Here is an 11,975-nt window from a genome sequence, read left to right as displayed (position 1 = left end):
TCCGGCGCGCAGATTGTCTTCGACATTGCACGGCGGGTTCCTCCTCCGAATACTTCATAGAAGATTTTGAACACAAGGATAGTGTCCGGCTCTGCAAAATAAGTTCCACATACCACCGTAGAGACAATAATATTTACACAAATTTAATCTGCTGACCTACTCCGTGGCGTGACTTCACACCACGGCAAGGCGTTTATTCGAATCAATTTTACTGTCCCACCTTGGTGCGTTTAGCGAGGCGGATTCTTCGGCACGTCTTGTCAAAGCAGAGATCGTGTCCCCTTATTCCGGGATTCTCATCAATACGGGCGTGGGTAACCCAACTGTGCCATTGATTACGGCGCTTGGGAGATAAGCGAGTTTTATTGGGCTAGTGGGGACGCATAGCTTCGTCCGTCCATATAAGGGGATAAGGATCCACTTTTTCACACACGCCTTCTTCCTCCTTTGCTCATCCATTTCAGTGCACTGGAGCTCCAGCGCCCAAGTCCGCACATCTCGCCTCAACCTTCCCCAGCCATGTACGGAGGGGGAGGCAAGTGGATGGTCTCCTCCGTCACGGAGGGGTACATCAAAAAGCTGCGGAAGGCCGGATACTTGTCCAGCGACATCGCGCATCAACTCCCCGACAAGGGGCAGCTTATCCCCACCCCCAGGCCCCATGAGAGGGTGGTGTTCCTCGCCCACTTCCTCCGCGAACTTGGTTTTCCACTTCACCCATTTGTCCGGGGGCTCATGTTCTACTACGGCCTGGATTTCCACGATCTAGCCCTGAATTTCATCCTCAACATCTCGGCGTTCATCGTCATGTGCTAGGCCTTCCTTTGCATCCAGCCCCACTTCGGGTTATGGCTGAAGACCTTCAATGTCAAGTCGAAGGTAGTGGGTGGCCTCCAGGAGGAGTGCGGAGGTGCCATGGTGGGCAAGATGGCCAACGTCCTATGGCTCGAGGGCTCCTTCGTGGAGACCATAAAGGGGTAGCAATCGGGGTGGTTCTACATCACTGAGCCGCGTGACCCTAAATGGGTAGCAGCCCCCGAATTCCGATATGTCTTCCCTACACGGCTCACCTCTTGGAAAGAGACGGGCCTGACATGGGGTAATTCGGAAGAGCTGACCAGACTCCAAACCTGCGTCCAAAACCTGGTGAACAAGAAGCTCAAGCTTGTCAACATAGTCCAGGTCATGCCCATCCGCCGGATCCTCCCGTGCCAACAACGAGCCTTCAACTTGTGGGAGTTTGATCCGGCAGAGCAGCAAACCTTGAGCAGGCTCTTCAACACTACGTACGTAGATGCCTGGAAGGTGCTGTTCAATGGCGCCGAGGCTCCCGCATCCGCTACCGAAGATCGCGGATTCAGCTCGCAGCGTCAAGCCAGCAAGGTAAGCTATTTTACCCTTTACAGGACACTTGTTTTTTCATAGTTTGACTCTATGCGGGATCTAAATTCCCTTACCTTTGACAGGACTGCAAAAGACATCCGGGCAGGTTAACTGTCCGGCTCCCTTGCCAGAAGACCCAGCGGACGCCCGATTAACGGGGCTGCTGGTTCCGCCACCTCACGTTGTGCCGGAGAAGAAGTCCAAGAAGAAGGCCACGGGAACTCGAAGTAGTTCCCGGCGCCAGGTGTTGTCGGACTCATCGTCCGATGACTTTGAGGTGCACTCCTCCCGCGAACACGAGGAGGTGGAAAAAGAGGCCTCTCCCCCAGCGGGGGGATAGAAGAAAAGGAAGGCCACCCCAACTGGGGAGGCTGGAGGGTCCAAGAAGGGAAGGACCCTTCCTACGGACTACTCCACCAACGCCGACGACGGCGAAGAGGAGTGTCCACCGAGGGCTAAGCCCCTGGCGAAATCGTAAGTGTCCGGATACCAGAATAACTCATGGCGTTTCTTTTGTCGCACAGAATCTCCTAACGCCTAATATAACCCTGCAGCCCGCCCAAGGACGGACTCGACGCTTCAATGAGCGGCTCCCTGGATTCGTCAGACATAAATAGCACCTCACTTCCGGCTGCCTCCTCTCCTCGCGCTGCGGATGACGCCAAGGTGGGGTCCCAAAAGGGGCCCAGCCAGGAGTAGGTGGTCCAGGAGGCGCCGCAAGGCAACCTCCCGGACTCCAGGCGCAAGGGGGATAAAACCCCAAAGGGCTCTAAGTCTGGCCCTGGGCCAGACTCCGTACTGGAACCTTCAGTGGTTCCGGAGTCCGGCAGGCGGCCCCTTCGTGAGAAGGGCAAGACTGCAACACCGGTGACCTGCATCCAACCCGAGGCACCGGATAATTTGCTGGAGGCGCTTAACGGTGCCTGCATCAACGAGGAGCACCGCACTGTTATGAGTGTGGTGATCCAGAAAGTTCAGTCCGCCAAGAGCAGGCTGACTGAAGCCTGTGCCAGCCTTATAACAGGCTATGAGGTATGTATTTAAGATATGTAAAAATATTACCGCATAGACAATAGCCCCTGATGCTCAGTTTGGTGTTCGGATGGAAAAGCCGAACTGAGGATCTAAAAAGATGTACGTAGGAGTCTAACATAAGTATGTCAATATGGGAATGCAGGTTGCGCTGCTGACCTCTGCCGCACTGACTGCAGAGGTCAATGCATTGAATCAGAGCCTCGAGCGGTCCGAGAACGAGCTCGGCCTTGCCAAAAAGCATCTCGAGGACAAGGAAGGTAAGTAATACCTTATGGAAGTATATAAAAGATGTGGTTGTAAAAAATGACAGGAATAATGTGAGTATTGCAGGGGCCACAAACGTGGTGGCGACCCTGAAGGAAGCGGTGTCCAAGGCCGAAAGCAATGCAGCCGCGGAGCGCACCCAGCGAGAGAAGCAGGAGGCGCGGGTGGCAGAGGTGCGGCAAGAGCTCCAGGCTCTCGTGAAAAAACACGAGAGTTTGGAGCGTGACTCAAAGACTTGAGAGTCCGAGCTCGCCTCGGCCCTTTAGAGCGGCAAAGCCGCCAAGGCCGAAGCCCAAAAGCCCTCCAGGAAATTGAGGCAATGAAGAAGATAGCGGCAGGTAAGGCATTCTTTATGCAAAGCAAGCACGTGAAAGTGAATTACTTGTTACTTACCCGAATCCGGAGCTCTCCAGGAGCATTCGCAGATCTGCCCCGCAGTGTGTCCGACGCTGCCGCATTCTACTGGGCTGAGGAGGGGAGCTCGACGAAGAAGGTGTTCTAGTCTCAGTATGCTGAGGCCGGACACCCGATGCCCTTGAGCGACCAGCTGAAGCAGCTGGTCGAGCTCCATAAGGTGGCCGAACAGGCCATGAAGGGCCTCATAGTTCGGCTGTGGCCTAAGGAAGCCATGCCTGGGAGCTACTTCGGGCTGGTGAGGCGGCTGGTGGACGCTTGTCCATGGATTGAAGTCGTCAAGCGCTCCATCTGTATCAAAGGTTCCTATAGGGCTCTTGCCCGTGCTAAAGTTCACTGGGGCAAGATGGACGCTGAGAAGCTTGTGACGGACAGACCACCGTGGGGCAGGGAGTATCGCAAGCCCGAGATGTATTATGAGGGCGTCCTGAACGGTGCCCGCCTTATAGCGGGTGAATGCTCCAAAGATGTAATTTTTGAGTAAACTCGCATTTGTTATCCTATACGCTTGAAAACTTGTTCATATGCACTAAGCAACACTTGTGAATTTAAAATATTACCTTATATGCGGCCATTTATTAAATTTGAGAGATGGCGAGTCGTCGGCTTCTGCCCCCATGCCATGAGTGCTGGGGTGTTTGGGATAAACTTGAGCGCTCTTTTTCCCATTCTTGGGTCCTTCGAGGGAGGCGCTCAATGCAACGAACAAGGAAACCGGACTATATTGCTTGAACACTCTCACTTAGCCATAGAATTCTTAATTTTAAATTTCGGCAAAGCCCCTAGTATTCGGAAGACCGAATTCGGGGCGCTATCCGTGCTTGGGCCAGACAAAGCCGACTCCTCGCTCTAAGCGGCATAAGTCTTTAGGGACTCGAAAACCTCTCGAATAGCGACCGGCTCTCGCCCTATCATGACGGTCAGTTTTAGCTTTCTCCACTGAGGTGCTTAACCCAGCTCAACCGGGGCACAATCGCAGTGGTTCTCCCAGCGCTACCTTAGCCGATATAACGAAACGTAAGGTACCAAAACATGGGAGCCGGGCAAACCCAACTATTGACCCAAGACATGATTCAGAGCCGATGCATATAATGCTATAAGTTCGAGGTGCCGCACTTGTGAAAGTGTTCCGACTTATCACACCATATTTTGGGGTACTTAAGCCCGTGGTGTATTTGGCCGTACCGAAGTGTACGGGTGCAACATGTCATAAATTAACATATATGGATACAAAAATGAATGCAATAATAGGCAAAAGCTATGCATTGTTTATTCAAAACGGCTGCAGTAAAAGCAGAAAGATACAAATAGTGCGATAAGCAAGGGACGGGACTATTTGACATGTCCCCCTCCAGGAGCGAGCTGCGGGATGATATGTGAAACAAGTATACTACTCGTTCTAGAGACCACCTGGACACTCGACGTAGCTTTCCGCTTCCCTGGCTGTTGCATCGTGTGTTCGGCGATACTCCTGCCGGACAGGGCTTCTTGAGAACGGAGTCCTAAAAAGAAGGAAAAATAGAATGACACAATATGCAGCCCCTGGTGCGGTTGAGCCGCATTCTGGACCTGCCGTGGTCGCGCCCCTCCCCCTATTCTCATGGTATTTCCAAAGCGTAATTATGTACGCGTAGTACAGGTTTCGCAATTTTGCGAGGGCTGGGGTTGGGGCCGCATTTCTACGCGTGCTCGGAACGTGCCAGGAAGTCTTGTTGTAGGTTACTCTGGGCGCGCTTGACGGTGTCCGGACGTTCAATAGCCGGACTCAAGAATTGCCTTGAGAGGCTGCTTTGTACTTCCGCCGCGAGGGCCGCCGTATGCTCCTCCGTTCGGAGAGAGCGTTCAGTGTTTCCGTTGACCGTAATGACTCCTCGGGGGCCTGGCATCTTGAGCTTGAGGTATGTGTAGTGCCGCACCGCATTGAACTTTGCAAATGCGGTTTGTCCGAGCAGTGCATGATAGCCGCTGCAGAACGGAACTATGTCGAAGATTAACTCCTCGCTTCAGAAGTTATCCGGGGATCCGAAGACCACTTCAAGTGTAACTGAGCCTATACAGTTGGCCTCTACACCTGGTATGACACCTTTAAAGGTCGTCTTTGTGGGTTTAATCCTTGAGGTGTCTATGCCCATTTTGCGCACTGTATCCTGATAAAGCAGGTTCAGGCTGCTGCCACCGTCCATCAGGACTCTAGTGAGGTGAAATCTGTCAACGATTGAGTCTAGAACCAATGCAGAAAATCCGCCATGGCAGATGCTGGTGGGGTGGTCCCTTCGATCAAAAGTGATCGGGCAGGAGGACCACGGATTGAACTTTGTGGTGACTGGCTCGATCGCATATACGTCCCTTAGTGCACGCTTCCGCTCCATTTTGGATATGTGGGTTGCGTATATCATGTTCACCGTCCGCACTTGTCGAGGGAAGCCCTTCTGTCCTCTATTGTTCGGTGGCCGGGGCTCCTCCTCGTCGTCGCTATGCAGCCCCTTGTCATTGTTTTCCGCATTTAACTTGCCTGCCTGCTTGAACACCCAACAATCCCTGTTGGTGTGGTTGGCTGGTTTTCCGGGGTGCCGTGTATCTGGCACGAGCGATTGAGTATTCAGTGCAAATTGGACGGGCCTAAAGTATTTCTTTTGAATGGCTTTTTCCGCTGACAGGGTTTAGAGCCTCTGTATCCGGCATTGACTGTCGTATCTTCAGCATTATCGCCATTAATGCGGCGCTTGTGCTTGTTGCGACGCGACCTGCCGTTGCTGTCCTTGGTATTTGAATTACCAGGGCTCTTGGTCATGTTGTTACTACGAGCTAGCCAGCTGTCCTCTCCCGCGAAAAAGCGGGTCATGAGTGTTGTGAGGGCTGCCATGGATTTCGGCTTTTCCTGTCCGAGGTGCCGGGCAAGCCACTCATCGCGGATGTTATGTTTGAAGGCTGCAAGGCCCTCTGCATCCGGACAGTCGACGATTTGATTTTTCTTGGTTAGGAACCGTGTCCAAAATTGTCTGGCCGATTCCTCTGGCTGCTGAATTATGTGGCTTAGGTCATCGGCGTCTGGTGGTCGCACATAAGTGCCCTAGAAATTGTCGAGGAATGCGGCTTCCAGGTCTTCCCAACAACCAATTGACTTTGCTAGCAAGATGTTAATCCAATGTCAAGATGGTCCTTTAAGCTTGAGTGGGAGGTATTTGATGGCGTGTAGGTCATCACCGCGGGCCATGTGGATGTGAAGGAGATAGTCCTCGATCCAGACCGCAGGATCTGTTGTGCCATCATATGATTCAATGTTTACGGGTTTGAAACCCTCAGGGATTTGATGATCCATGACTTCATCTGTGAAGCATAGTGGGTGTGCGGCACCTCTGTATTGGGCTATATCACGACGCACCTCAAATGAGCTTTGTCTACTGTGTTCGGCCCGGCCGGAATTGCCATATCCGACATGACGGTTATCGTCACGTTTGGTGGGGTGCCCACGCGATCCGTAGATCGATCTTGTTTCCCTTGCCCTGTCCTCCAATATATCTCGCAGGTCTGGTGCATTTCCCTGCACCTTGGTATTTTTTGAGCGGCGCCGGGGTGTGGCTTGAGTGGAGGGCCGAGAGGCCTCTCTGTCGCGGCCACGAGGTGACCGGTCGGCCATATCATGCGCTGGTGATGTAGGTTTAGGTGCTTCCTCCTCTAATCGGAGCAGCAACCTGCGTTTTGGGTAGCTCTTGGAGGGGCGTTCGAGTTCGTGCTCTTCGGCCGCCAGGACTTCAGTCCATCTGTTGGCTAGCAAATCTTGGTCAGCTCTAAGTTGTTGCTTCTTTTTCTTGAGGCTGCTTGCTATGGCCATAAGCCTGCGTTTGAAACGCTCTTGTTCGACGGGATTCTCAGGCACGACAAATTCGTCATCGTCGAGGCTTGCCTCGTCTTCGAAGGGAGGCATGTAATTATCGTCCTCTACCTCTCTGTCTGTCGCTCTCTCATGAGGGTTGGCTTCTGCATCCTCCTGCGCTGAATCCTGTTGGAGGGGGTTGTCTTCGGCACTGTCCGGGTGTTATTGTCTCCCTTGCCGGAATCACCGTTTTTGCTGTGGCGGGATTTAGAGCGGCGCTGCTGACGCCGGCGCTTAGGCTATTTCTTGGAGGGGTCATCCTCCGTTGTTCCATCGCCATTCCCATCTTTTGGGATATCCACCAGGTATATGTCGTATGATGAGGTGGCCTCCCAGTGCCCTATAGGCGCTGGTTCTTGGACGTCTCCTGCATCGTCATCCATACCGTCGATGTCTTTGGAGTCAAAGTCGAGCATGTTGGTTAAATCATCGACAGTGGCTATGAAGTGGGTGGTGGGTGGGCTTTGAATTTCTTCGTCGTCCGCATCCCAACATTCCTGGCCATAATCCGGCCAGGTCTCTCCTGATAAAGAGAGAGACTTTAGCGAATTCTGGATGTCGCCAAAGGGCGAGTGCTGAAAGATGTCCGCGGCAGTGAACTCCATGATAGGCACCCAATCGGATTCGATTGGCAGGGGCGTGGAAGGTTCGGAGTCCGGAGAGGAGTCCGGCACCCTGGAGTCACGAGCTTCGCAAAGGACAGGGTTGGTGTTCAGCTCAATCGCTGTAGAGATAGCAGCCCCCGAGGCGGTCTCTGTAACACCCCAAAAAGTTAACCAAATTTTTGATATTAAAATTTTTCCAGGAGTTTTAAAATTTTTCTTTCTGGATTATTTTCTGTGTAGTTCAGAGCATCTCTTTTAATTTTGAGGATAAATATTTTTCCCAGTGGAACTTTCCAAAATATTAAACTTTTATGCTCTCTGTATAACAATTTCTTAATCAGTAGATTTAGTTATTAAATTATTTCACTCTGAGCTTTAATCATCAAAATGGCTTGTTTTAAATTTTGGAGCTCTGTTTGTACTGCATCCTGTTGATAACTTTAACTAATATTCCAACCAAAAATTGGAGATGTCATGTGATGCCCCTAGATCACTTTTGTGCAATTATATAGTTATTTCATTGCATATTTTGAGTGTTACACATGTTTTTCTTCTCTGGTCCAGTGGGCATTTTTGCACTACAACCCATTTAAATATTTCCCTAGAGCCTCCACCAAAATTATGGGATATCAGTAGTAGCATGCCATCCAACTTTATGCAAAAACATAGTGATATCCTTTGGAAAATTTGAGTGCATCATCCTCTTTTTCATTCTGGTCCAGACTTGTGTTTTCTACTGCAACCCCATCCTTCCTTGCTCAAGTGACCTTGTGCTTTCTCATGCTTGTAGCCAACCCTGCAAAACCCCTAAGTCCAGGAGCATGCACTCTGGAGATTTTGGCCACTCCAAGAACTACCTAGGTGCCTTTGGCATTTTGTCAAACACCCTGAATGCACAGCCAGATTTGGCATGACTTCAAGTTTACTTAGTAAACTTAAACCCCTGACCAATCCACCATGTCCCTTTTGTCCCTTGCTAACCTTAGGCCAGTCCAGTTTCTTGCCAGCTTCAACCGCGACCTCTAGGCTGTCCTGTCATTTCGTCGAGCATGTCTCGGGCGTGCTCTGGGCGCACCCAGAGCGTGCGTTTGGCCCCCACGAGCGCCCGAGCCGCCGCGTCACACCCTGCACTCAATCCGGCCCGTGACCGGTCCCAGCCAACACTCCGTGTTCCCCTGCACCGCCACACCACCCCGACCAACCTGGCACCCCACAGCGCCACCATCAGGACGGCCGTGGCGGCTAGCTGGCGGACGCTTGCAGCCCCGGCCGTGTCGGCGCCGCCCAAGCCACCAGCGCTTGCCACCTGCCTCCTCGAGCAGTGCGTGCTCATCCACAGCTCCGTCCTCTAGCGCACGTCGCCGCCACGTCGCCCTAGCTACAGAATGTCGGTCGCCGGCAAGCTTATCCACAGCCGCCGCAAACCGACCTCCATCGCCTATATAAGGAGACCCCGAGCTCAACCGCACGCAGGCAACCGCAACCCGTCCCACTCGTGCCCCCTTAGCCGTCAATCGATGGGAGAGGGTCGTCTCCTTCCTCTCCGGCAACTCCAGCCGCCGTCACTTACCAGGCCACTCCGGTGCCACCGATGCCTCCCCCTCTCCACTCTCTCCACCAAGAGCTTTCTTTTCCTCCCGTGAGCCCGTCCCCCTGCTCCATTTTGATCGGGAGCCACCGCGGCCCAAAAAATCACTTTGTCCCCGAAGCCTCCTCCGCCGCGAAGCTCGCCGCCGGCAGCTCACGCCGTCCCTGCGGACCCAGCGACCACCGGGAGGACCGTACCAGTCCAGCGGATCCATCCCCACCCTCGGGGGCCCGCGAGAAGCCGCCAAACGCCGGCGATTATCGCCGGAGTCCCCGCCTCTGTTCGGCCAGAGGAAGGAGAGGGAAGGAGACTGGTCAAACCTGACCAGTGGCCCCCCCTGGACCCACTGGCAGTGACTTAGGCGCAATCCACGCTGGATAAGTGGAAGCGCATTTTTAAAATGCGCCTTCAACGTGTACGTATATTTCGAAACGTTTTCTTTTCCTGTTTTTATTTAAATATCAGAGTTTTGACCAAACTTTGACCGGCTGTAACTTTTTAAATACAACTCCAAACGAATTAAATCTTTTTCCTACCTCTTTCAAATAATGTCTAGTTTATTTTAAGATTTAACAGAAAAATTTTAAAGAAAACTTTTTTTGCTGTTTTGTTTTTGTGTGTTAATTCATATATATTCTTTTAAATAGGATTTTTGAAGATTTCAAGATGTTTTGGATACACCCTTCTTTCCCTTGACCTGAAGGCAAGCAGTCTGAACCCTGGTGAAAATTTTGTGTGTGTTGTTTGACTCGGTGATAACACCACCTTGACGCGTGCATGCGTCATTTTATGTCAGGATGTGATCCTCTTCATGGGTGCATATTAATGAGTTTATGCTAATGAAGTTGGCATGATTTGTGATGGAAATTACCGTCATACGTCCTTGCATACCGGAAGGGAAGCTGGGAAGGCCTCTATCTTGGGTAGACACGGTTTTGTCCCTAATCCCCCGTCGAGACGGTCGTGTCCGGCATGGCAAGAGGGGCATGTCGCGTGATGTTGCTATCTATTGTTTGAAATATATGCATTGTTATGTTAATCATGCAGGAAATATTACAACCTCCTGAGACGACCGTAGATCGAGTCTTGTGCCAGTAACCCCCATACTTGTTTCGTACTACCACTCGTCTCTACAATAAGTAGGGTACGGTTCAGTAAGTTGTCAACCCCTTTCCTAGCACACACCGTACAGAGAGGCTGTGGTGGAAGATATTGGAGGCATCCGGTAGTCATGCCACCGTGTCCGGGAGTATGGGTGTTTCGGTTGCTTCCCCAGTTTGCGCGCGGTATAAATTTTGTGATCCGGTGTTACGTCGAGGTTGTAGCCTCCCCACTTAGAGTTTTGCTTGACAGGTGTCGTGGGTGATTCCAGACACAGGTGAGTTAAGCTGGTGTGTGCAAGTTAGGTGTGTTCCCAACAAAAAGACCGTAGACGGAATTAGTCCCGATGGACTATAGGAATCCGTTACTCATGGGTAAAGAGTACACCCTCTGCAGAGATTAAACCTATTCGAATAGCCGTGTCCATGGACAGGGATTACAGTCTGGGATGGGTCAAGTGTCGGTCTTAGTGTCGGTCTTCGAAGGTGAAACTATTGAACCAGAACTGGAATTACTACATGTGACTTGTGATAATTATCATTATTGTCATTGTTGACTAACCCGTGTTATTATTGTTGACTAACCCGTGATATTATTGTTATCATCGAGTATCTCTGGGATGGTTCTACCTCCGGGATATTCACTATGACTGTTTCTTTTAAAGCCTTGTATGTGGTGTCGCTCAGACGCCCGACCGTGGCATTTCTTTTAAAGGGCTTTATGTGGTGTCGCTCAGACGCCCGACTATGGCATTTCTTTTAAAGCCCTGTATGTGGTGTCGCTCAGACGCCCTACTGTGGCATTTCTTTTAAAGCCCTATATGTGGTGCCGCTCAGATGCCCGACTGTGGCATTTCTTTTGAAGCCCTGTATGTGGTGTCGCTCAGACGCCCGACTGCGGCATTTCTTTTAAAAGCCCTGAATGTGGTGTTGCTCAGACGCCCGACTGTGGCATGTTTATTATTTATTTCACAATTTTAATATTGCTATGTTATTGCATATTCAGATTTAACGTGCTCGTACGCATCAGAGTTTTATTTATCATTGGTGACTGACGTCATGTTCATATAATATTTTCAGCACATCACTGTCATATTTGGCCTGTGTTCATAATGTGTGCGAGTACATTCAAAGTAATCACTGGCTTGTCCCTGGTTATTTTCTTAGCCAGATTTTCTTGCGCGGAGAGAAGCGACCACGCCGTCAGCCCCGAAACTTAAGCAACGGTGATAGCAGTCTCGCGAAGATAGGAGTTAACCTGGTCAGCTGTTCCTGTGGAAACATGGAGTCCCATAGATACTGATGATCCACAAACCGCTTCCGCCATCAACCACTAGAAACCATTTGTTGTACTCACAGGCCAGAATGGTCTTGTACTGCATATTTTGTATTTTGCTTGGAATTTCTATATCAAGTTGGTGCCTCATCAGCTAACAGTTATCCTGGGACTGGTGAGCATAAGGGCCATTTTCTGGAAATTAATACCCGGAGAATCGGTCCCCATAGACTTTGTACCAGAGCCAGGCTGACCATTGGCTAATCCTATCTTAGCCAGGTCTGATATCTTAGGTAAACCAACCTACCAAACCCTAACGAAAACCCCAGCCAAGCTTCCCGTGCAAGATAGCCACACAGTGATTCTGACACTTTTGGCAGTCGGTGCCCAACCTATCAGCCTAGCCTATCACTCCCATACCAGTGACCGATGGCAA

This window comes from Triticum aestivum, chromosome 3B, assembly GCF_018294505.1.
Source record: "Triticum aestivum cultivar Chinese Spring chromosome 3B, IWGSC CS RefSeq v2.1, whole genome shotgun sequence".
In the NCBI taxonomy this organism is placed as follows: Eukaryota; Viridiplantae; Streptophyta; class Magnoliopsida; order Poales; family Poaceae; genus Triticum; species Triticum aestivum.
Note: the sequence above shows the minus strand (reverse complement) of the source record.